Source organism: Corythoichthys intestinalis, chromosome 3, assembly GCF_030265065.1.
Source record: "Corythoichthys intestinalis isolate RoL2023-P3 chromosome 3, ASM3026506v1, whole genome shotgun sequence".
In the NCBI taxonomy this organism is placed as follows: domain Eukaryota; kingdom Metazoa; phylum Chordata; class Actinopteri; order Syngnathiformes; family Syngnathidae; genus Corythoichthys; species Corythoichthys intestinalis.
In genome coordinates this window covers 17,564,174-17,590,093 of record NC_080397.1, presented here as the reverse complement: position 1 = coordinate 17,590,093, position 25,920 = coordinate 17,564,174, and the positions used below count along the sequence as shown (strand labels likewise).

Sequence of the window (25,920 nt, the reverse complement as noted above, 5' to 3'; positions counted from 1 at the left end):
GATGTCATATCGCCGATATTGTAATTTGTGGTGTGACATTATATGGAAATGGTGATGTGTCGCGATACTTTGTAGCCCAGAAGGTTATCGATATGCTCCTGCCAAGAATTGATACATCGTAAGGTTTCACTGAATGAAAACAAAAAAAAAGGTACCAATAGATACCTACCAAAATCTTTCACTGGAATAGTGTCTGCATTCGCTCATAGGCTGCCATTGACGGCGCCAGACATACAATCTATTTTGACTGGGAGGGTCAAAGATAGATTGGACGTCTAGCACCATCAATGGCACTGAAACAGAGCATTCACAGCCAGTCTTCCCGGTTTTCGGTTGCCTGGTACACCAGACTCACCGCTGTTCCAGCTATTGAGTCTGGCCACCATTCACGCGGATACAATTTCCAGGGCGGAGCAAGCCACAGCAAACAGACAGCGGAGTGGACCAATCAGCGACGGGCAGACGTAACGTTAGTAAAATGACGAGGGCAGAACGAGGGACTTGCGCGCGGAAGTAAACATACGAAGAGAGCGGAGTTTATTCAACATGGCTAGCGCGAGACAGACTGTTGTCAATGACTCGTGTCAATGTGTTTTTGGTCATTTAAAACTGATTTTACCGTGGATTGGAACATATTCTCGGCTCTGCTGTTCACCATCTGTGTTGTTGAGGAGACGACTTCCGACGCGCAAGAGTGACGTTGCTCGTTAAGAACACGTCACGCAAATAAACGAATCTGGTTTGTCGATTGATTTTGTACCTGCTCGAGAGGCCGTTAATGGGATAGTTCCCAGACTATTTCTCTCGGTGTTTGAAAAATACAGGGAGAACAGTCTGGCCGTGCCAGGCAAGGTTTTCAGGGCATTTATAGGTCACTTGATGTCCATTTTGGGGCATTTACATGTCACTTCCTGTTGATTATGAGTCTGTTCATTTGGGGACATTCCCAAGTCACTTCCTGTTCAGTAAACCAAAATCAACAGGAAATGACCAAGAAATGCTCCAAAATCAAAGTGACATGACCAAAAATCTGCATATTGTAGAAAGCTTTCCTGACCTATGTATAATTGTTGTATTGCCATATCGTGAGATCATTATTGTAAGCCTTGTATCGCAAATCATATCTGAAATGGTCTTCCCGGTTTTGGGGTCATTTATAGGTCACTTTATTTCAGGGCATTTATAGGTCACTTCCTGTTGATTTTGAGTCACTTCCTATTCATTTAGAGAAATTACCGAGTCACTTCCTGTTCAGTAACCCAAAAAATAAACAGGATGTGATCCATAAATGCCCCCAAATCAACAGGAAGTGACCAAAAAATCAATATATTGTATAGTGTAGAATGATTTTCCTGACCCCTGTATCTACAATTGTTGTATCGCCATATTGTGAGGTACCAAGAGGTTCCCACCCCTAAAGTGTAATGTTGGGCAGAAAGTCACAAGGATGTCATATTTCTGACCCCGTGATATGTTGAGCAGAGTGAACATATATAAGCAGTCCTTGTGCACTGACTGGTCACAGTTTAGAACATCAGCTCTGCTTAAAGTAACCTCTAGATCAGAGGTGGGCAAACCGGTCCTCGAGGGCCGCAGTGGGTCCTGGTTTTTGTTCCAACTGACCCAGCACAGATAGTATAACCAATGAGGTTTCAGCAGAAATAAGAAGCACCTGACTGCAATTGACTGATTGCACTTGTAAAACAGCAGATTGGTGAAAATGTGTCCTCTTAATGGGTTGCAACAAAAACCCGCACCCACTGTGGCCCTTTGTGGAATAGTTTGCCCACCCCTGCTCTAGATGTTTCCAAAGAGGCTTGCTTTATAGAGGAGAAATATTCAATTCGAATCGGTGGTGGATCTGTGTTGTGTATGATGATCCGAGTAAATCAGTCTGTGAAGTCCTGGAGAAGTAACTAACCTGGCACTGATCAAATTGACGTTGTGTTTGCAAATGTACTATATAAGCTTGCAATGACCTCATAACAGTCAGAAATAATAGCAGGTTAATATATGAAATGTCATTCAAACTCATGGTTTTAAAACATAACAACAACAAACGAAATAGCATAACTAGCAAGTCATGAAACAACTGGAACAGTAACTAAAGAACTAATGATATCAGTGCTACATTTTACAATATTATTTACATATTTTGCTTTGCAGCCAATTGGGTCCAAGCTTCATGGTGCTTCATTTACTTTGTGGCGCCATCAAGTAGTCTTGAAGCCAAAGAGAGCAACAATGTTGAGAATTTAATGGAAATTTGTTTGAGAATGACTTGAATGTACTTGTTTTACTATATGAACAAAATGCAAGAAGTGCTATAGCGATCATATGTTATTCATTTTTATTCAGAAATAATAGCTTTAAACAGTTTCTTTGGAGGAGGGGCCACAATGAGATGGCAATGGTCAAACGATATGTCATGCAGACCTAATTTGAATACTCTCATGCTTTGAGTAACTATCTTTTACAAGAAGGTCATTTATACTAGGTGTCTTTTCCGATATGTGATTGAAACATATGCAGTTAAATGAAATTGTCATAAAGATGTACATGTACAGTGGTACCTCTACATACGAAATTAATTCTTTCCAGGACCTTGTTTGTAAGTCAAAATGGTCGTATGTCGACCAGGCTTTTCCCATAAGAATACATTATAATACGATGAATTCGTTCCACAGCCTGATAACCTACACTAAATCCTTAATAAACGCTGCTGTTACAATTTCAAATATTACACAGAGCAAAGCAAGTTATGAATAAAAATCAGAACAATTATATATTAATCGTAATAATAATAATAACTGTAATAAGGTAACGAATGTGGTTCTAATGTGGTGGATGTGTGTTGCGTGGTGTACCTGAACGCATCGCGTCACTGACTTGACAGAGTAAAGGCCCAAGTACACTGCATGCGTGATCGTTGCGTTTCCGGTCCGACTCCGGTAAAAAATAGCGCCGGAGCCAATCCGTTCCCATTATATCCTATTGTTCAACGTATACCGGCCGCGTCAGTGCTCCGGCTTGACTGCAAACCACCTCCGGCGTGCCGCATGCCAGCCGGATGGTATAGGCTATTTTCTATTTTTGCCAGACACGCATCCGGCAAAATGGGCGGAGCTGGGCCTGGACGTAACAACCCAGGTGCCTAATCACGGTTTAAACATGAGCGAAGATGGATGATGAGCGCTTCATCATGGAGGTGGAAACCCACAAAATCATTTATGATGCAGCAGATCCTTTCTATAAGGACAATATAAAAAAGGAAGCTGCAAGGTGTCCTATTATGTGTGTTTTTCTGTCCTGATCTCATCATGATGCAGTCATGTCTGTCTCTTAATTCAAGATTAACGAAAATATCAATATGCAAAGAAAATATGTGCTCTCTCTCTGCTTCTCTGATGAGTATAGACTCCGTGTGTTTTTCGTTGTTTTAAATGGCACATTATCGCGCGCGATCACGCGAGAGCTCACGGGGGGGACGAGGTTGGCGGACCGCAGCCGTGCAGCAGCCGGTATGATTTGCCTGTTTTTGACGGACTGCGTGGCACGTAGGCAACACTGAACCGGACCGGAACCGCAACGATCACGCATGCAGTGTACTTGGGCCTTAAGGGACGGAGGACTGTTTACTTTCACTTTGTTCATTTGGGGCGAACAATAGGCGTGTTGTGTTGCACAATTTCTGAAGTAAATGATTAAAACCTGACGAAGCTGGCGATTTTTTTTGGGCGATGTTACCACAATAATAATTGTCACCTTAAATTATAAAGACTGGCGAACTGAGTTCTGAGGAGATTCTAGACATTCTACGGCCGTATTGTCAAGTCAGTTCACAGACGCGCGCACCATGGTCATATTTTTGTATAATTTCCATGATAAGCCTCACCTTTTTCCTTTTTCGCCACCTGCACTAACATTCTTGGAACCCATGTTGTTTTCTCTCACAAGAAAATCAGTTGTGCGTCAGTCTTGCGGGAAAAACAAAGTAACTGTCAAAGTCAAATTTTACGTCTGATGTTGAAAAGATCGTGTGTCAAAGCGATCATATGTCGAGGTACCACTGTATGATATATTTCACTGAAACATATGGCATGTTTTTGATAAATACCTAATAAATCATACTGAAATGTGTTTTTAAGAGTAAAATGCACTATTAAGTATGAGCACTTGGTAAGGCTGCAACAACTAAACTAAAATTAGTTGCCAAGGAATTTGATAATTGATTTTTGCCGGCAGCTATGAGCAGTCCTGCTTGGGTCCTTGTTTGTGTGTAATGAAAGGCTGTGCACGCTCCATTGGTTAGAGCAAGAGAGCGAGTTAACTGCGACACCCAGGTTGGTTTGCTGAATCAGTATTACCAAGTGTCGAGAATTAGATTCTTTTGTGCTGTTAGATCCAGTGTGCCTCTGTCAGTGGTGAGTAAATGATGCCAATTGTATTGTTTGTGTTTTTTGGTGAGGAGATGTTAGCACTTTGCACGGAGCGCTAAGCTAGTTAGCGATTATGCTAATCAGTGTCTTAAGTGTCCATTTGTATTGTTTTGGAGAGGCGTATTAGTACTTGAGTTATTTTTAGATGGTAAAGTTGTCTCATTTCTTTTGATAAAGAAACCATACACATAAACACATTCATATAACAACTTTCAAAACAAACTCCCATTCAAACAGTAAATTATCATACAAGAGTGTGTGCTTTGAATTGGATTTGGGTTGTATTTTTGAACAACTCTTTGATACAGAAAACTGATTCATTACAGGCTGCCTCCTGTGCATTCAATTTTGTTAATTTCTTAAAAAAAAAAAAAAAAAAAAAAAAAAAAATAAAATTGGCACAAGTTATATCAGGACTTTGCCCACAAGAAAAAAAAGTCAATCAGCAGCGCTTTTTTAATTTGAATGAACAGAATTTTTGTCTGATATGTGTCCGATTTTTATATTTTATACTCAGAACTTTGATTAAAAACTTTAACACGTTTTATGTACTACAAACAGTACAGTTGTAGACTACAGTTAAATCAGGAAGCTGTAATAAAATATTTTTGAAAGAAATAGTCATCCATTTTGTCTTCATTGTTACTTACAACATGCCTAATAACACTTCAAGTTAATTAGTAATTGAAAAAAGTGACATTTATCTGATTAATCGTTTAATTAATTGTCTGATTAATCAATTATAAAAATAATTGTTGGTTGCAGCCCTAGTTCTATGTATTAGCGGGTACTCAAATATATGAATTGTTAGACATGTTCTCATTAAGGGAAAAAAACTATTTTGACATGCCCCCCCCCCCAACCAATCCTTTTAATTTTGAGTGATCGATCCCTCCAACCGATCCTAATTTCCCATCGGTGATCCTGACGTAACAAACTATAGAGGGTTTAAGTGAAAAATAGCCGCATGGGTTACAGATTAACAACGCCCATTCAATCTCCGCCAATGGCTTTTGTTTCCCAATGTCACCGAATGCAGAATGTGCAGGAGTTGAGATAAAAATCTATGCATTAAATAGGTCACCGTGGAGCTTATCGAGCTTAGACCTGTTCACTCTGTCCCTGTTCTGCTCAGCTTTTGCCTCCTCACTTTGTCCATTCGCCCACTGCCCGCTTGTAGTTGTGATTGTTTTAAAGGAAATGTTGAACCATTTGTAATGTGATGTGCATGCAAAAAGTTGGGGTTATTTAAGCAGCTTTTTTAATTTATGAAGTCATTGGATGCCAGCATTTCCTAGCCGAAGTGGATTGGATGTCTAGCGCCGTAAATGGAACTGTAACATGAGCATTTATAGCTATTCCTCGCAGTTAAAATTAATTTGATGTCTATACTTGTCAATGAGTTAGACAACATTGAAGCTTTTACAAGAGTTCAGCAACTCTTGAAATTTTTTTTCTTGAATAATTTATCCAGTTAATCATCGTTGTGTTTGTCAATGATGGTGATAATGGAAGTATTGTGTGGAAAAACAATTTGTCTACAACAAGGCGTCTTGGGAGACTAAAACAAAACGAGATGAACACTAGTTTTGACTGACAAGACAACAACGAGACGAAAATGCGCCATCATTTCTGTAATGTGTCACGTGTGACATTTTCGTAGCCGTGCTGGGTTGCATCACTTATGTGACGTTCTGCGCCCCACCCCCAGACACAAACACACCTACCGCTGTCCTCTCCAGTCTCCAGGCTTGCTTATTTTGAAACACATGGTAAGATTTTCTTTTATTTTCTTGGCAAGAGAGAATATGTAATATTGCTTTGAGTCTGTGCTGAGTGACCATCACACTCTAAATGTAACTTAACTCGTGTTAGCATTAATTGAAAATAATGTACCATTTTCTTGCTGAGTGTGTGGTATCATAGGAAGATGTGCCTTGATCAGTTGTTTGGACATAACTTGGTATCAGTTTACATCTAATTTTTAATAGTGGTTGTTGTTTAGACAGACCTGCTTCTGATTTAGTACATACAGTGCTGCTCAAAAGTTTGTGAACCCCCTCAACATTTTGGAATTTTCTATTATTTCAACCTGATTTCCTAATCAATCAATTCAGTAGTTTTTTTTTGTTTTTTTAACAGTTGTGTTGTCGAGACTAAATTAAAAAGAGTTTTCATCAACTGATGTAGGTGCAAAATTGAACTGTTTGGTCACAACCAAAACCGCCATGTCTGGCGAAAAGTCAACACTGCATACCACCAAAAGAACCTTCTCCCAACTGTGAAGCATGGAGGTGGGAATGTCAAGATCTGGGCTTGCTTTTCATCCTCAGGACCTGGACAACTCCACATAGTCCAGGGAATCATGAATTCTGAGGAATATTGTCAAATCCTAGAACATAACCTGACGCCATCTGTTTTGAAGTTAAAGCTTGGCAGAAGGTGGATCATGCAACATGATAATGATCCAAAGCATTCCAGCAATACAACCAAGGAATGGCTGAAAAAGAAGAAGATTCGTGTTCTGGACTGGCCCAGTCAAAGTCCTGACCTAAATCCCATTGAAATGCTGTGGCGGGACCTGAAGCGAGCAGTTCATGCCAGACGCCCATCAAACCTCTCTCAACTGACTGCGTTCTGCAAGGAAGAATGGGCAAAAATCCCCCAAAGTAGATGTGAGAGGCTGATTAGTCACTACAGAAACCGTTTGGTTGAGGTAATCTCTGCAAAAGGAGGCGCAATATCCTATTAACTGAAGGGGTTCACATACTTTTGCACACATGATATCTGAGTTTTTCTTAAATCAACCACTTTTGTTAAATAAAGAATGACAATATAACTATTTCTTTTGTTTCATTCCATTATTTGGAATGTCAGTATTGTGGATTTGGGTATAACTTAACATTTAATAAGGTTATTTTAGTTTTTTTTACAAAAAATCTGACCATCGCTATGGGGTTCACAAACTTTCGAGCAGCACTGTAAGTGTGTGTATGTGTGTATACATGTATAAATGTTTTATCACTATGCAATATTAGGTGTGTGTGTGTGTGTGCCTTGATTTTTTTTGTTTTGTTTGATAATTGACAGTTTTGTGACATATTATTAATGCAAGCAAGTGTGCTCACTAACTTGTCCACAGTTGATTTCTGACGGTGCTAAAAACTCTGCCTCCAGGCTGTCAAAACAAAGCTCCGACAGAAGTACTACCTAAATCTTCTAACTGCTGCTTAAGGACTGCGGGTTTGTTTTTGTGTTGCACTGATCTCCAGATTAACCCTTGCACGGCCTCTCCCTGCCCTTCATCCTAGCAACGCCCTTTCCCACCCAGACCGAACTGAATGAGCTGCTATGCCTCAAAAGAAATGACTCTGTAATGAGTGGTTCGAAGCAACAATTGTCAATCTTCGGTAGGGGTGGGAACCTTTGGGTACTTCACGATACGATACCATTTGCAATAGGAGGGTCAGGAAATCATTCGAGGTTATTCTACAAAGCAACTAATGAACAGAAAAATAAGCTCTTTTCATCCTTCTGCTGTGAATTGGAATGAGATTAACACAAGTAGACGTCCAAATCATTGAAGTGGGAGAGTCACTGCCATCCCTCCCACTTCAAACGGTTCGGAAGTCTATGACCGTATTAGCCAATACCAGGTAATGAATTCATTTTGGGGCATTTCACATCATTTTGTGTTAATTTTCATTCACTTTCTTTTGATTTTGGGGCATTAATGGGTCACTTCCTGTTGATTTTCGGGCATATACAGGTCATGTCCTGTTGATTTTGGGTTACTGGAAAAGTAAGTGACTCAAGAATGTCCCCAAATGAATAGGAAGTGACTCTAAATCAACAGAAAGCCACCTGTAAATGCCCTAAAATGAATCGGAAGTCACCTGTAAATGCACACAAAATACTGGTTGCGAATGTGCAGACGTCCAATCCAGTCAAAATGAATTGGATATCTAGCGCAGTCAATACCAGCCATTATGCTCATGAAGACACTTTTCTAATGGAGGATTTTGGTAGCAATCTGTTGGTTACTTTTTTAAACAGTGACACCTTTTTAAGACAATACCTCGATTTTCGTTGGGAGCATATTGATAACCTTTTGAGCTACAAAGTATCGCGATATGTACTTTTTCGATTTGTTGTCACTCCCCCATTTTTCAGAATAACAAACTTTCTTGTCTGTTAGACTCATTCCCTTGACTTCTGTATTCCACTAGGGAAACATTAGTTTTGAAAGATTTGTGGGAAAATTGAACTGAGTTGCCTGGAGGGAATTGAAGAATGGGAGACAAGACAAACAAATGTTGGCAGAGGGCGAAGCAGCAGAATTAAGGCTTTAAAATTTGGAGGGTGAAGAGGTGGAGAGACTGTTTTTTTCTGTCCTTCATGAATAGGCAGCATATTTCTGCGGAACATTCCATCCTCTGAGCTGGGCCGGCCTGTCACCAAAAATTCGGGGTGCCACACTCCTCCCATCACTGCATTTCCTCCCCTGAGTGTCTCATAAGTTTCTAAAGCTGCAGAACAGACATGTGGTTTTGTTTTTCTTCTTCACTCTTCTTATTTTTGACCTGTCTCTCATTTCTTTTGTAACATGAGAAAATATTTGAACGATTTGTCTCTTGTGGGTGGAGAATTTTAATACATTGGAATCTAATATCGATTTTTCTGATAATGGAAATGGGTAGATGTGAAATACATTTGAAGTGGGAGGGCGGCATCTGAGTGATCATGTTTCAGTGGGTTTGACGTTTATAGATGTCCAATAATAATCGCCAATTGATGCCCATGGGACAATATTTTCCAAAACTCTTTAGTATGAGCATACAATATGCCGTATACACACCCTACTTATTGCGTAGTTTGTGCTCTCAGTATTCTTTTTCTTCATTCCAGCATCTGATTGAGCTGGATGGGCGGGGTCATGCTACGCACCTGTGGCGCATTAGGAGAGTATTTAAGGACACCTGTGTTTATAGGTTGTGTTGGATGATTGTCTTGCTTACTGCTGTGTGTGTGTGTGTGTGTGTGTGTGTGTGTGTGTGTGTGTGTGTGTGTGTGTGTGTGTGTGTGTGCGTGTGTGTGTGTGTCATCATCTTTGTGCTCCCCGACGTTCCTACGGTTGTATCAGTTTTTTTGTTTTTTTTTGTTATTACATTAGTTGTACTTTGTTATACTCACGTTTTCTGGCGTGCTCCCTTCTTTGTACTTTGTTATACTCGTGTTTTTTGGTGTGCTCCCTTGGTTGTACTTATTAAATACAAACTAGTGCTGCAACGATTAATCGAGCTCGAGTATTCGATTAGGAAAAAAAGATTCGAATTCGACTATTCGTCTAATTAAAGTGGCGTTGTAATGGTTTGTGTAGAAAGTGTTTGCATTTAGTTTTGTTGATTTGGGTGGATACACTGCCCTCTCTTCTGCCTCATTTCATGTGGCTGAATCCAGCTGATCCCTGTTAAGACCAGCATAAGCTAAGTTTTTGTTTTAGGTAATGTTTTTTAATGCATGTGTAAAATAGTTTATAAGTCTATTTCACCATTGTTTGTGGGAATATGATATGTGTCTGAACCATTTGTTAAGAGCATTGTAAAAAAAAAAAAAATGCTGATTTTTGCTATGTACAAAGCACATTGAATTGCCTTGTGTTGAATTGTGCTATATAAATAAATTTGCCTTGCCTTGCCTATGTAAGTTAGCTAATTACTAATTTATTTATTTTTTATACCGTTTTAGTTTCAGCTCAGGTATTTTAATTTTTTATGTTCCTTATCGGATTACTCGGTTATTTGAACTAACTAGTTCATCGATTAATCGACTACTAAAATAATCGATAGCTGCAGCCCTAATAAAAACATTCACTATTCCTGGTGTCCAAGTCAGCTAATCTGTCAGGAAAACGCAGGCAGGCAGGTGGTGTGGACCCAGTTGCAGGGAAACAAAAAGCAGCAAGGCAGGTGGCGGTGAACTCAAAAAACGTTTTAATAACAATTAACCAAAAGCACAAAGTACAACAAAAAGGACTGGGGATCAAAAAGGCAATGTTCAAACCAAAACTTACTTAAACGGAGGGACTGGTACATCAGGACCTGGACAGGACTTGAAATTGACGTTGACATAGACAATGACACAACAAGGAGTGAAAAGAAACTGGGAGCTTATATACACACAGTGACGAGGGGTAACGAGACAACGAGGAACAGATGGGTGACACAGAACGATGCAGGGTGGCGATACCTTAGGAGCAGGCGCAACAGGTGAAACCAATGGGCAATCACATGAACACACTAGGAGGGAACCAACACAAAACCTAACAGTACATACGCCCCCCCCCCCCCCACAAGGGACGGATTCCAGATGTCCCGAAGAGGAAAAAAAAATCCCAAACACGGTGAGAAGATGGATGTCTGGAGGAGGGAGCAACATCAGCCCGTTAGGGCTAGTCAGGCGGGCGTCCAGGACGCCAGACGTGGGCCGATCGCACGGGTCGATTGGGTGGGCACTTGGGGCGCCAGACGTTGGGCGACCGCACGGTTGCAGGCGGGCGCGCAGGACGAGGTAGGACTCTGTCCTTCATGCCGCCAAGCCGTGGCAGGAAGCAGGGAGCAACGTCGTCGTCATCGTGAGGCGAGTCAGGCACGGAGTCTTCGTCGGAGTCGGGCGGACCAGGCACTGAGTCTTCGTCGGAGTCGGGCGGACCAGGCACTGAGTCTTCGTCGGAGTCGGGCGGACCAGGCACTGAGTCTTCGTCGGAGTCGGGCGGACCAGGCACTGAGTCTTCGTCGGAGTCGGGCGGACCAGGCACTGAGTCTTCGTCGGAGTCGGGCGGACCAGGCACTGAGTCTTCGTCGGAGTCGAGCGGACCAGGAACAAAGTCTGAGTCGTTGTTGTCTGCTGGTGGAACAGCGTCTGAGTCGTGGTCGTCTGCTGGCGGAACAGCGTCTGAGGAGTCGTTGTCTGCTGGCGGAACAGCGTCTGAGGAGTCATTGTCTGCTGGCGGAACAGCGTCTGAGGAGTCGTCGTCGTGGTCTGCTGGCGGAACAGTGTCTGAGTCGTCGTCATCTGCTGGCAAAACAGCTTCTGGGTCGTCTGCTGGCGGGACAGCAGCGGAGCCGCAGGAGTCTGCTGGCGGGACAGTAGCGGAGCCGCAGGAGTCTGTTGGCGGGACAGCAGCGGGGTTGCAGGGGAAAACAGGAGCGGTCGACACAGGCACAGGACTGCGGGGAGTCGGCGCGGGCACAAGACTGCGGGGAGTCTGCTCTGGCACCGGAACGGGGACGAGGCGACGAGGCGCCGGGACGGGCACTTCGGGCAGCTTGGACATCGGCACAGGAGACCGGGAAGTCGGCGCGGGAGGCCGGGACGTCGGCATGGTAACTTCAGGAAGCCACGACGTCGGCACCACAGCATGCCATCTGCGTTGACGACCACGCCGAGGCTTTTGGCGAGTGACTTCAGGTGGCAGGGGTGGCAAAACAGCCTCATTAGGCCGCAATGAGCCTGGGCGACCCCGCAGGCCTTACTTATTGCATAGTATGAGTATATAATACACAGTATGCACACACACATCTGACACGAAACACACACATTGTGGGACTTTTAAACACATCTGACATGAAACACAAATATCAGATGTGTACTTGCTAGCAAATATGGCCGTTGTGAATCATTGTCCGACACACAAACTTGTGTTAAATGTGACTTGGCCAAGTGACTTGACTCTTAATTATCAAACAAGTTGACGAGTGGTTTGCACTGTGTAAATTTAACTTATCTTCTGCCGTTGACTGCGATAGACATCCAAACTGTTAATTATATTTCCCAGTTTAGTTTATTTATAAAAGGCACACCCAGCGTTCTCTAGGACGTTTTCTCTCAATGCTAATACTGTGATTCTCACTTTGTAAGCTTACATATCCACGCCCGCTGCTCAAACATGCCTTCCCACCCAACCCTCAAATCACCCAACTGTTACACGTGAATATAAAGAAGACAGTGTGGGTCAAACACAACCTGGATTTTAGTTTGTTGTGGTATTGCTCAAAATTTTGTCAGTACCATTGACTACGTTAGAGGTCCAATTGTGGCACTATTTTCATAGTTTATCACTAATAGAAGTCCAATGCATTTGAACTGGAAGGGTTGCAGTGAATGAACATTTGTTCATTTGCAGCCATCACTCCAACTTTAAATGGATCGGACATCAATGGCTGTCAGTGGCAGCCAAATCCAGGCAATGAGTTCATTTTGGGTGTTTCACGTCATTACCTTGTGTTTTTTTGGTCATTTCCCCTGACTGTGTGGCATTTACAGGTTACTTCCTGTTGACCTGAGTCACTTCTTATTCGTTTTGGGACATTCCTGGTTCACTTCCTTTTCAGTAACCTGAAATAAACAGGAAGGGATCTGTAAATGGCACACAATCAACAGAAAATGACCAAAAATAAATACATTGGATTATGTCGGATCATTAAAATTAGAATGCCATTGACGGCGCGAGACGTCCAATCCATTGTGACTGTTAATGAAACTGAAACAGCGCATTCTCAGCCAGTCTCCCCAGTTTGGGGGGCATTTATAGGTCACTTCACATTCATTTTAGGTCATTTATAGGTCACTTCTTGTTGATTTTGAGTTACTGAAAAGGACATGATGAAAGAATGTCCCTAAATGAATAGAAAGTGACTCAAAATCAACAGGAAATATCCTGTAAATGCCCACAAAGGACTGGCTGTGAATACTCATCTTTCAGTGCCATTGACCGCACTTGACATCTTGTGCGGGGGTCTCAAACTCCTTGTAGTTCACGGACCTTCAAACGGATTGGACGTCTATGGTCGTCAGTGGCAACCATTGCCAGGCAGGTTAATTTTGGGTCATTTCACGTCATTTTGGGGCATTTACAGGTCACTTTCTGTTGATTTTTGATTACTGAGAAGGAAGTGACTCAAGAATGTCCCCAAAAAAACTCAAAATCAATAGGAAGTCCCCTGTAAATGCCCGTAAATGAACAGGAAGTGACCTGTGAATACCCACAAAAGACTGTGAATGCTCTGGTTTCAGTGCCATTGACGGCGCGAGACATCCATTCATTCATTCATTCATTTTCCATGCCGCTTTTCCTCTAGTCAAAATTAATTGGATGTCTAGGCCATCAAGGGCAGCCAGTGAGCTAACGAAGACATAATTATCGATTTTTGATGGGAGGATATCGTTTTGGGCTACAAAGTATCACGATATATCACCTTTTTGATATATTGTCACTCCCCTATTAATGATACACTGTATATGGCGCTGTTTTTCCTCACTATTTATGCTTGGTTACATCATATTAATGACTCCAAATGACTTTAAAACCCAACCTGTTGCATCATAAAAATTAGCACGTCGCTTATTATTGTGGAAATGGTGAAACATTACATATTTCCTGTTTGCATTTTGCTCCTCCCAATATTTAACGTTCTTCAAATATACACTGAACACATGCACGGGACGGGAAGTCTATGCCGCTTAAACACATTAAGTAAGAGAACAGCCAACCCCCCTGCCACTCTCTTAACATTCAGACACATAATACTTTCCTCTTCCACCCTTCCTCTCCTTGTTTGAACATGTCGATCTGATACAGTTTTTATAAAGATATCCTCATTTCATAATACTGCGTCAAACGCCCGCCCTCTAAATATGATCAAAGAATCAAAACAAACATAGCCATGTGCCTGGCCCTTCAACGCATCTTAGCAAAGGAATGTCAGAATGTTGTTTTCTATGCTTGCTGTCTCCTCGGTTGCACTCAAGCTGCCATTGAATGGGAGGGCTTGGCTTTATAGTGACGACACGCCTCTTTTTTGCCATATATGGATGGCAACATGGGCTCTTAAATGGACAGAAATATGTGAGCTGTTAGGTTGAGGTACACAAAGTCCATGTTAAATAGTTTTTTCTTTATAAATGCTGCTGTTAGGGTTGTGACAATATATTGAAAAAGTTATTTATCATAATACTTTGTAGCCCAAAAGGGTATCAATATGCTCCGACCAAGAATTGATATATTGTTTTTAAAATGTATCACCGTTTTAAGAAAAACAACAAACAGTTTTCTTCCATTTGAATAGTATTAGTTCACTGGCTGCTAGACATCCAATTCATTTTGACCAGATTGGACGTCTAGTGCTGTCAATGGCACTTGGGTGGTCATTTACAGGTCGCTTCCTCTTCATTTTTGGCCATTTACAAGTGATCTCCTGTCAATTTTGAGTCACTTCCTTTTCATTTGGGCGCATTCTTGAGTCACTTCCTTTTCAGTAACCCTAAATCAACAAGAAGTGAGTAAATGCCCCAAATGGAAAAGGAAGTGACTGAAAGTCAACAAGAAATGATGTGAAATGCCCCAAAATGAACTCATTGCCAGGCATTGGGTGCCACTGATGGCCATAAACGTCCAATCTGTTTGAAGTGGGCGTCTACTAGTGATAAACTAACAGCAGAAGGATGAAAATAGCTTGTTGTAGAATATCCTAGAATCATGACCAATGTATCGATATTTGTTGCCATATCGTGAGATCATCGTTATTGTAAGCTTTGTATCGCATATGGTATTGTGAACCACTCAGAGGTTTCCACCCATAGTTGCTATAAAAAAAGCAACAAAAAACAACACCAACTTCGTTTACTTGACTTCTAATTTAAAACATGCATTCTATGCTTGATGCAGGTTAATGCTTTGATCCTTGTGGAACAGAGTGGCATAGGTTTTCCTCAAATTAACCCTTTTTTAATTTATTTATATACATTATTTAATTCGATTTATAAACATATTTATTAATTAAAAAAGAAGATAAATAATACCATTAGGGATGTCCTAATCACATATTTTTGCATGCGAGTCCAAGTCACCTACTTTTGAGGATCTGCCGATACCAAGTCCCAATCCGGTCCCTCAGAAATGTATTAAAGTATGGGTGAAACAAAAAAAAAAAAATTTTTTTAAGTTCTGGCATGGATGGATCACGTTTCACTGCCATAGAGAGCGATAGACGTCCTAATCTAATTGGCTTGGGGGCTGGCAGCGATCCTCCCTGTCAAAATGGATTGAACGTCTATCACAGTCAATGGCAGCCAATGAGGTAATGCTTAGCATTAGACCTGCAACATGAAGCAATTATCAGAGAATCTGAAAAATAAAGTCCTAATGCATAGGTGTCAAAGCAATTCCACAAAGGGCCAAGTGGGTGCTGGATTTTGTTCCAACCGATACCGCGCAAACAGTTTAACCAATGAATTTTCTGTTGAAACAAGCAGCACCTGACAAAGTTTAACTGATTACCCATGCAAGAGATCAGATTGGTCAAAAGGTGCCCTCTTCATTGGTTGGAAAGAAAACCTGCACCCACTTGGCCCTTTATAGAGTCAGTTTGACACCAGTGTCCTAATGAAACCTTTTTTTCAAATTTGTATAAAAAAAAAATGTCAAAATGAATATGTGCAATAAGCGCTCTAATATCTAAAACCCTAGCTAAATCCTGTTGTTGTTTTTTTCTTCTCATGGAACCTGCAGATGGATGTGTTGACTTGCATCCATCATTTTTTTTTTTTTTCAAAACAAAATGTCAAAATTCTGAATTACCCTCAAAATCATGAAATTTTAGGTGTATCAAATGTGATACATTTGGCAATAAAGGGTTAAGAACCGATTTTTTTCCCTTTTTTTTTTTTTTTTTAACCCGATCCCATGACAATGAGGCGATCGGGCTCGATTTCCGATCACATGATTCAGTCGGAGACATCCCTAATACCATAATTAATCATGTAGTGTGTAATATTCATTCATTCATCTTCCATGCCGCTTTTCCTCATGAGGGTCATGTGGGTGCTGGAGCCTATGGGCGAATTATGGGCAGTAGGCGAGGTACACCTTGAATTGGTTGCCAGCCAATCACAGGTCAATTATGTAATACTTTTAGTAATAATATAGTAATAATAATAGTAACAGTAGTAATATGTATATGTGTATATATTAGGGCTGTCAAACAATTAACATTTTTAAACGAGTTACTCACAGCTTAAAAATTAATTAATCGTAATTAATCACAATTCAAACCATCTCTGAAATATGCCATATTTTTCTGTAAATTATTGTTGGAATGGAAAAATAAGACACAAGACGGATATATACATACAACATACTGTACATAAATTCTGTATTTGTTTATTATAACAGTAAATCCACAAATGGCATTAACATTATTAACATTCTTTCTGTTAAAGGGATCCACGGATAGAAAGACTCGTAGTTCTTAAAAGATAAATGTTATAGTTACAAGTTTAGTAACTTTATATTAAAACCCCTCTTAATGTTTTCGTTTTAACATATATATAATAAATATAACCAGAATTAAGGGGCTTCTGACTCAACAAGACATGGAAAAACTTATGCATGCATTCATTTTCAGCAGATTGGACTATTGCGACGGTATATTTACGGTTCTTGATAAAAAATCAGTCAGGAAGTTGCAGCTAGTACAGAATGCTGCAGCCAGAGTCCTCACAAATACAAGGAAGCTGGACTACATTACACCGGTTTTGAAATCGCTACACTGGCTTCCAGTGAGTCAAAGGATAGACTATAAAATACTGCTGCTCGTCTACAAAACACTTAATGGCCTTGGACCAAAATACATGCTTGACTTGTTAGATTTCTATGAGACATCTAGACCCCTAAGGTCGTCTGGAACGGGTCTTCTGCATATTCCAAGAACAAGAACCAAGCAGGGTGAAGCAGCATTTAGTTGTTATGCTCCTCACCTCTGGAACAAGTTACCTGAACGTCTGAAGTATGCTCAAACTGTTAGCTCTTTTAAATCAGGGCTAAAAACGCTTTTGTTTAGCACTGCATATCCATAACTGGCTATATATTTCAATCTACCTGCTTTCTATTCCTCTTGTGCTTATCTCCAATGCTGATTTCAATTATTATTAGTAGTAGTAGTTTTTGTTATATTTTTGTTTTATTTTTATTCATTTATTTTTAATTTATTTGTGATGAAATGCGATCTTTTGTCTTGGTTTTTACGTTGTATTGATTTAAATGTGATTTTTATGATCTTCATGTGATGTTAAAGCACTTTGAATTGCCTTGTGTTGAATTGTGCTATATGAATAAATTTGCCTTGCCTTTGAATAAAATTTGTAAAATTTTCAATCAAAAGTAGAGTTAATATAATACTAATAAGAAAAATAGCAATAATAAGAATAGAGTGACCAAAGTCTGAGTAAGTTTAATATGTATTTTGCATAGCTATTTTGATTGGGAATGCCAGTTCACTTTGCATTGTAGTTTAACTGTGTGAGAATAGGGCCTCATTACTACAGACTGAAGTGCTTTTTTTTTTGTGAAAATTATTTTTTTTTTGAGAGACAGGAATATTGGTTTTGTTGTGCTTTCATTAAATGATACTTATGTTTGTTGTGAAGGAGTTGCCGAAGCTTATGCCATTAAACGGCGCGGTCCAATGAATGCCTGTGTCCACTCGCCTTTATAGCATATATATCTCCGTACATATCTTACCCAAAATACAAAAAGAGACACATAATTGCCACTAAAAGAAAGTAAATTTACAGAAATATGTGTGGAGCACAAATAGCACAATGCAACAGCATACATGTCTCACAACTACTAATTCTCCCACTATTAGAAGGAATAGCATAGTATGGAACAGCGCCGCCCCCAAGCGGCCGGTGGCATTCTCTTCACTCTCAATGTACATAAATGGTGTCATTGTAATCTGTTTGAGGCAATGCGTGAGCGGATCATTCTGTGCATGCGTTAATTGCGACAAATATTTTAACGTGATTAATTAAAAAAAAATTAATTACCGCCCGTTAATGCGATAAATTTGACAGCCCTAGTACACATATATACATACATACATTAACAATCTTAACATCTTTGCATGGGACACATGCCAATTTAGTGATTTCTTGGCCATGCAGCGTATTTATAAGTGCCTTATGAAGTAGCATATGTTTAATTTAAAGACTTAAACCTCACTAAGTGTTTGTGTCGCTGGCCGAGACATACGTTGATGTTCTGGCATGTTGCTATCAATAGCTTGGTCTCACATGTCAGGACCAGCGCACGTCTGATTATGAAGGGTGTGACAATATATCGAAATGGTGATGTATTGCAAGGTTGGAAGGTTGAAGTACAGAAAGTTCCTGTTAAATATTTTATAAACACTGCTGTTAAGGTTGTGACAATATATTGAAAAAGTTATATATCACAATACTTTGTTATCCAAAAGGTTATCAATATGCTCCTGCCAAGAATCGATATATTGTTTTAAAAAGGTGTACTGTTTGGGAAAAAAAAAAAAGAAAAAAAGTAGCCTCCATGAGAATAGTGTCTTGTGTTACCTCATTGGCTGCCGTTGACGGCGCTAGATGTCCAATCCATTTTGACTGGGAGGTTCAAAGATAAATTGGACATCCAGTGCCGTCAATGGCACTAAAACAGCATTCACAGCCAGTATTCCTGGTTTTGTGGCATTTATAGGTCACTTCTTTTTCATTTTAGTGCATTTACAGGTCACTTCTTGTTGATTTTGCGTCACTTTCTATTCATTTGGGGGCATTCCCAGGTCACTTCCTCTCCAGTAACCCAAAATCAACAAGAAGTGACTTGTAAATGCCCCAGAATCAGCTGGTAGTGACTGTAATCAAATAGTGTGAAATGCCCCAAAATAAACTCATTGCCTGGCATTGGCTGCCACTGACAGCCAGTGACGTTCAATCTGTTGATTTTAAGCCACTTCCTATTCATTTGGGGACATTCTTGAGTCAAATCCTTTTCAAAAACCCCAAATTAACAGGACGTGACCTGTAAGTGCCCTTGAAGGAAAGGAGCAAAAATCAACAGGCCACCGCTGATGAATCAATCGCTGCCATCCCTCCTTCTTCAAATAGATTAGACATCTACTAGTGATAAACTCATTCCAATTCATAGCAGATGGATGTAAATGTCTTGTTTTTGTTCATTATTTGTCAAATGATTCCCTGACTTATGTATCAATAATTGTTTTATCGCCATATCGTGAGATCAGTGTTATCATGAGCCTTGAATCGCAAATCGTATCGAGAGCTACCCAGAGTTACCACCCATACTGATAACAATCCCCAAGTTTGGCAGATAATGATAAAACAAAACCACTGAGTTTTATTTGTTCCTGTAACAAAGAGGGATGAACGAAGCACTGTGTCTTTTTGACAGCTTCAGCCATGTTTCTTAATCTCCACCCACCGCTGTTGAAAATAGTTCTTGCTTCGTCAACACTATGCCCCTTATTAGCACACAGATGGCACAATGCACACGTTCCTAACTCGCTGGTGCTCAGCTGATAAACTTTTCCACATTCTCTATCTTTACTTCTCGCCGCAGATAAGCCTCTCACGGTGTAGGCCGGAGGCGCTGTGCATGGTATGTGGTGCACACAACACGTATGTGCGCAAGATAGCAGTGAAGGGAAAGGGAGGGGAGAATGCATTGATATTTGAGTCTTAAGTTTTTGAAGTTTTGACTGAGAATTTTGCAAAATGATCACCATTTATTAAGAGATTAAAGAATTCATTGACATAAAACGGAATGATTTTGGGTTAGTTAGCAAATTTTATATTTTTATTCCATGATAGACGTCTAATTATGTTGCTCGTAAAAACAAACTCTTTAAATGAGTTTATCACTAGTAAACGTCCAGTCCATTTGATCAGGGAGGGTGGCAAGAATTAATATTTGTTCATTTATTGCTCACTTCATATGGATAGTTTGGACATCTAGTGCCGTCAGTGGCAGTGACGTTAATCCTTGGCACTGTTATCATGACAATATAAAATATTTCCTCAGATTTTTACATTAAGTTATTTAAGCAGTTGCGGCGCTGTACATTCCAGTTAAAAACTGTAGTTTTAGCTAATTGCTCATGACAACATTCTTGTCATACCCTAAAAATAGATATGACACAGTGTATGTTCTAGTGTTTTTGTGTGACCTACACCTCAGGCATTAAACTTTTTTTTTTTTTTTTTAAATTTGTGAACAATAAAAGGCGCATAACTGCAACAGCCTGACTTTGTAGTGTTTACATCACAAATACTTGAATGCAGCACTGTTCGGGGACTAGAAATATACATTTTAGGGTTGGGAATCTCTGGGTATCTCATGATGCGATACGATTTGTGATATGAAATTCACGACACGGCGATTATCGATACAGGGATCACAATGTCGTTCTACAATATCTTACAATACAACTAATAAACAAGTTCTTTTCATTCTTCTGCTGTGAACCGGAATGAATTTATCACTAGTAGACATTCAATTAATTTAAAATGGGAGGGTGACAGCGAATGACCTAAAGTCCACAGGAAATAACCTGTAAATGCCTTAAAATGAACAGGAAGTGACCTGTAAATGTCGACTGTCTGTGAATGCTCTGGTTTCAGTGCCATTCATGGCGCTAAACGTCCAATCAAGTCAAAATGAATTGAATGCCTAACGCCTTCAATGGCAGCCTGTGAGCTAACTTAGGCTAGGTTCATACTACAGGTCTCAATGCACGAATCCGATTTTTTCGTGTTTTTGCGACTCGAGTCAGGCATTAACTTGACGGTCTGAACGGGACAAGTCGCATCGAAGTGGACCATTTCAAATCCGATCTGAGTCACTTTCGTATGTGGTTCAAATCCGATCTGGGCCACATTTTTTCAGAACGTGACTGGCGGTCTGAACTGTCAAGACTCCCAAATCAGAATTCATGCAGCAATTACGTCAGGAAAGAGCAAGAGGCACGGAGGACGGCAGCCATGTCTGCATTAGCACCTTGCTTGAACTCTGCTTTTAAGCACGAAGCGGGCTTGACCACAGTCATAAAAAAATAAAATGAAGAAAAGAATAAGCCTTACAATTTTTTATTTTCATTCTGTGCGCCGAATGAGCAATATTTCATTATTGCACAGATGACAGAGTCGGGGTAAACTGACGCAGCCACGTCATTTCACGCACACACGTCATGGCTCGTGTGTGCGTGTATGCGTTCTATCAGTCCATATAAACTTTGAATATACCGGTAAGACTAAACGGGGATTATTAATGTCTGTTATTTGTGTCCTCTTTTTGGAAATAAAAATATGATCACTCTGGAATGACATACAGCTAGCATGTGTAATTTGTTTTGATGCTTCTGCGCATGCGGGTCTCTTGGCTGAGCGCATCTTGGGCTTGGAATTAGCGTGCATGCGTGATACTTGAACGGTCTCAATGGACAAAGGAAGTCTGAGCGGGCACGCCAAAAAAACAGGAATGGCAAAAAAATCAGATTTGTGCATTAAGACCTGTAGTATGAACCTAAGACACTATTCTAATTGAAGATTTTTTTTAAAACACTGACACCTTTTTAATATGTCAGTTCTTGGTGGGAGTGTATCGATAACAGTTTGGGCTACAAAGTATCGTGACATATCACCTTCTCGATATATTGTCACACCCCTTGGTTTAAGAGCGGATATCCTGAGGGGGACGGGTGGGAAATGTCCTCCTCCTCAACTAAGTTGTCCCCCCCAAATAATTTGGGACACAATAAATATTTTTTTGAGCTATGGACTTAATTCAAAGTAAAATCTATGCAGTTGTCGTTGTAGTCGCACAATAATGTGTTATTTAAAGATTAGAATCATCCTCTCGCCCCTCCCTTCTCTGAAAATGGTGTAGTCCACTCTTCACGATGAGAGTGACATCCGTAGTGTCTGCCCTCTGCATAAGTGCCTATAGCACACCGCTGCATGATCGGGTGAGACATCCAGTCACAAACACAGTCACGCAAGTTTTAAAACATCCCATGAACTAAAATTTCGAGGTTCAGACTACCTGCATCATTTCTCCTGCATTATTCAAAGGTCTACTCTCCATTACTAAACTAAGCTAATAATAGCTAAGCATAAGGTGACAGTTACAGACAGAAAGAAAGAAGAGAGGAGCTGTCTGTTAGTATTTATTTCTGTCACTCTACAAGGTTAAATGTCTGGATATCGACATCGGAAATAGTTCAGATTTTAATGACATTTTAGATTTATTTGCAGGATTTACCATATTAGGTATTGATGGTTTTTTTTCTTTAATACAGTTATGATGAGTTTTAATAAAATGATTAAATAAGTCATTTCTTATTATAATAACACTGCAAGAAAGGTTTAAAGAGAGTGAGAAAGAATAGCATAGTATGATACTATTTTTGAGAAAATGTATCTTATTATGAAAAATTGAGAAACCGACTGGTGTGGTAATTTGAGCTGCAGCTATTGATTATTTTAGTAATCAATTAATCTCTTAACTATTTACTTCGAATAATCTAGTAATCGGATTAGAAACATTTAATGCATTGCATAATAAATTTTAGGAGAAGGCTTGCTCACATTGCATTTTCAAAACAGCATTTAATGCGAATACAAAATGATATTCCCGAGTGTTTCTTCAAACTATGCAGAATTGCATTTTCATTTAAAAATAAAGTAAAATACCTGAGCTTAGCCTTAAACGGTATAAAAAATTAGGATCTAAGTACAACAAAAGAAAAATTGGCTAACTTGCATACAAAAGTCCGCTAGCTTAAATGTTATAAAAATAACTTTTTTTTTTTTTTTTTTTTACAATGCACTTAACAAATCGTTCAAACACATATTTCCACAAAAAGACTGTTAAAGTATACCTATAAATTAAATTAGAAATGCATAAAAAACATTAGTTTAAACAAAAACTTGCATTGGCCTTAACAGGGAGCAGCTGGTTTCAGCCATGTTAAATAACTAATGTCATATTTACTTTTGCCACTAGAGGGCAGTGTATCCGCCCAAATCAATAAAACTAAATGCTTTAAAAACTAACTACGGCATTACAACGCCACTCTAACGAATCATCGAAGCAGCAAATTTGATTCGAAGCTTTTTTCTAATCGAATTACTCGAGCTAATCGATTAACCGTTCCAGCACAAGTGATAATTACTTTATTCATTGCATGTTTACGTGTTCATTTGGTTTAAATCATTTGCTTCTAAATCCTTACTTAGCCAGTTCTAAGATACTAGTATCACAAATTGCAGTAAAAAATGCTGTATAACTCTAATTTATTATTGTCACCCTCAAAAATTATTCTCTACAATTTTACTGTTTATTGTCCTCCCCCAATTTTGAAAACGGATCTCTGCCCTTGCCTAGAGTACGCCACCTCAGCCAGACTCCAGTGTGCTTTAATATGTCATTTGCAGTTCTGAACACATGCTCACTTTAAGAATGCTCCTTTTCTACTTCAGTTAAAGCCAAGCAGTAGCAGGTGGGCGGAGCTTTGCGCACCCACGCCGCCTCCCACCTTTTTCAGTCCCTACACGGGCCTATCAGGATGCCGACGACTACGGTTGGCCCCCCTTTTTTCTGCCCAATCAGCTGATAGCATCGCACCCCCCCTCTGCTTCCCTACTCTGTATATGTACTCTCTGCTGAGTGAGCAAAGCAGGCCTGCTGTACTAACAGCTGAGAGGAAGGAAGAAAACAGTAAAAGAGTGCGAGGGAGGGTGTGATCCTGAGAGACGCTTTTAAAGGAGGTGCTGAAGGCACTATGCAAGGACGAGATGAGGGGGTGAGGACCCGAGGACCGAGCGTGTGAGGGGGCTTTTGTGCTTGAGATGTGTGGAGAGGCGCGAATGAGAGAAAGAGAGAAGGGGGGAGCTAGAGAAAAAGACAGACAAGAACGGGCGGGAGGGGGCTGAGAGTTGTTGATGGCTTTCTGAGTTCTGCTTGTGTGTGTGTGACTCAGGGAGGAAAACCGAGACTCCAAACAAGCAACTCTCAACTCTTCTGGAGGAAGTAGCAAAGAAGGACAAGGCGGCCCGACCCGGTACGCGACCTAGACGCCTTCATCTGACTCAACAGAGGAAGCGGACGCAAGCTTGGTTTGGAGTCGAGGGTGAGTGTCACAAGTTGTCATGCTGTCAACATTGCTAAACTGGCTCTTAATTGCTGTAATGTTTTCAAGGCCGGCTCAGTTGACTCTTCCCAAAATGGCCACATGACAGAAAGACAAACAGGGAGGGTCAAAAAGCCTTCTCAGCAACTATGCCCTCACTCAGCCAGCTTACTTTAAATGGCTATGGCTTTTGTGTGAGTCACTGTGCCACTCAGACGTTCACAAGTTTCAATCACTCTTTATCTGTAGGTCATATTCTGCCTTGCTTTCTGTCTGGATTTCATACATAAACACACAAAAGCACGCACACAGTCAGCTGTCATTCCATCCTCTTGTGTACGAGGTGACATCAGATTTCCAAACTGTACACGACTCCTGAAATCTAATCACCAGGTTGATGGCGAAGCGAGAGGAGCTCGGTCTCTGCTTGTTTTGTTTCGAAAGTATGCACGTGTGTTTGACAAGTTTAAAGGCCCAGCTTAACTCGGGTGGGGTCTCGCTCAAAGTTGATGAGACAATCAAGAGGAATTTCAGGAGGCCGGCTGCTGACTTGCATACTGATGCAATCGCACCTCTGCTTGGTGAAATGTTACATGGAGGTCATCAAAAATGTAACATGGAAATGTTGCAGGATGGAAAATGCTAGGAAATATTGAGGACACTAATAAATGTCAGTAACACCTGTTGTCCTACACATACATTTGTGTTCATGATGTAGTTATGAGACCTTTCCTTTTGAATTTGGCTAGCCTTTAGCCTAGCATACAGCTGTATTAAGGTTACCAACAGTCCCTTGAAAAAACTGAATCGTGCCGTATTCAGAAAAACAAGTATGCTTTGTCCCTTGAGCTTTCAAGGGACGCACTTTGTCCCGTATTATCAGGATACTTGAAAATACTTAGTCTTATTTGTGGAACGAACGAATACTGGTATTAGGAGTGCGTATTGCCTCATATCTGGCTAAACGATTTGTATCCCGATTTACAGGTCAAGATTCAATTCGATTCCGATTTATCCCGATACTACACTTGAAGACGATTATTGCGATATTTGTATATCACTTTAGAAAAAAACAAATCAAAATGGTCATAGTACAGTTATAGCAATTTATTCCTGAAGTCTCATCCAGCACTCAAGTAAATTTATGTTTGAAGAACGTATGGATTTCATTATCACATTTTCTCTTTTTTTTTTTTAGTGCAAACCTGCTTTAATCTAAACCTGCCTTAATGCAGGATTCTAAATACGCCATGCCTCGTTTTTGCAGTCAAAGACTAGATAAGCCCCAATTTTAAATTTATGAAAGTTCTCATCCGAGCAACCGCTAGAGGGTGATGTACACAAATCTCTACTCGGAATAGTCTAATGTTGCTGTTACTTCAGCAGCCTGCAAGGCAATGCTGCTGCGCGCTAGTGTTGTATCGGTCGTGAACGATTCGTTCTTTTTGAACGAATTGTTTGGG

General features: G+C 40.3%; 1 protein-coding gene across 3 annotated transcripts in view; it reads left to right on the top strand.

The window, feature by feature from the left end:
• LOC130913207 (atos homolog protein B) overlaps nt 1-25,920 on the top strand; it is a 69,158-nt gene that overhangs the window by 6,238 nt on the left and 37,000 nt on the right. For 2 of the 3 annotated variants that reach the window (XM_057831627.1, XM_057831625.1), the window contains exon 2: nt 24,308-24,457. The gene's annotated coding sequence lies outside the window, so the exon portion shown is untranslated. Of the gene's footprint in view, nt 1-23,966; nt 24,131-24,307; nt 24,458-25,920 lie in introns of those variants that run through there. The other variant, XM_057831626.1, reaches the window with a different exon arrangement.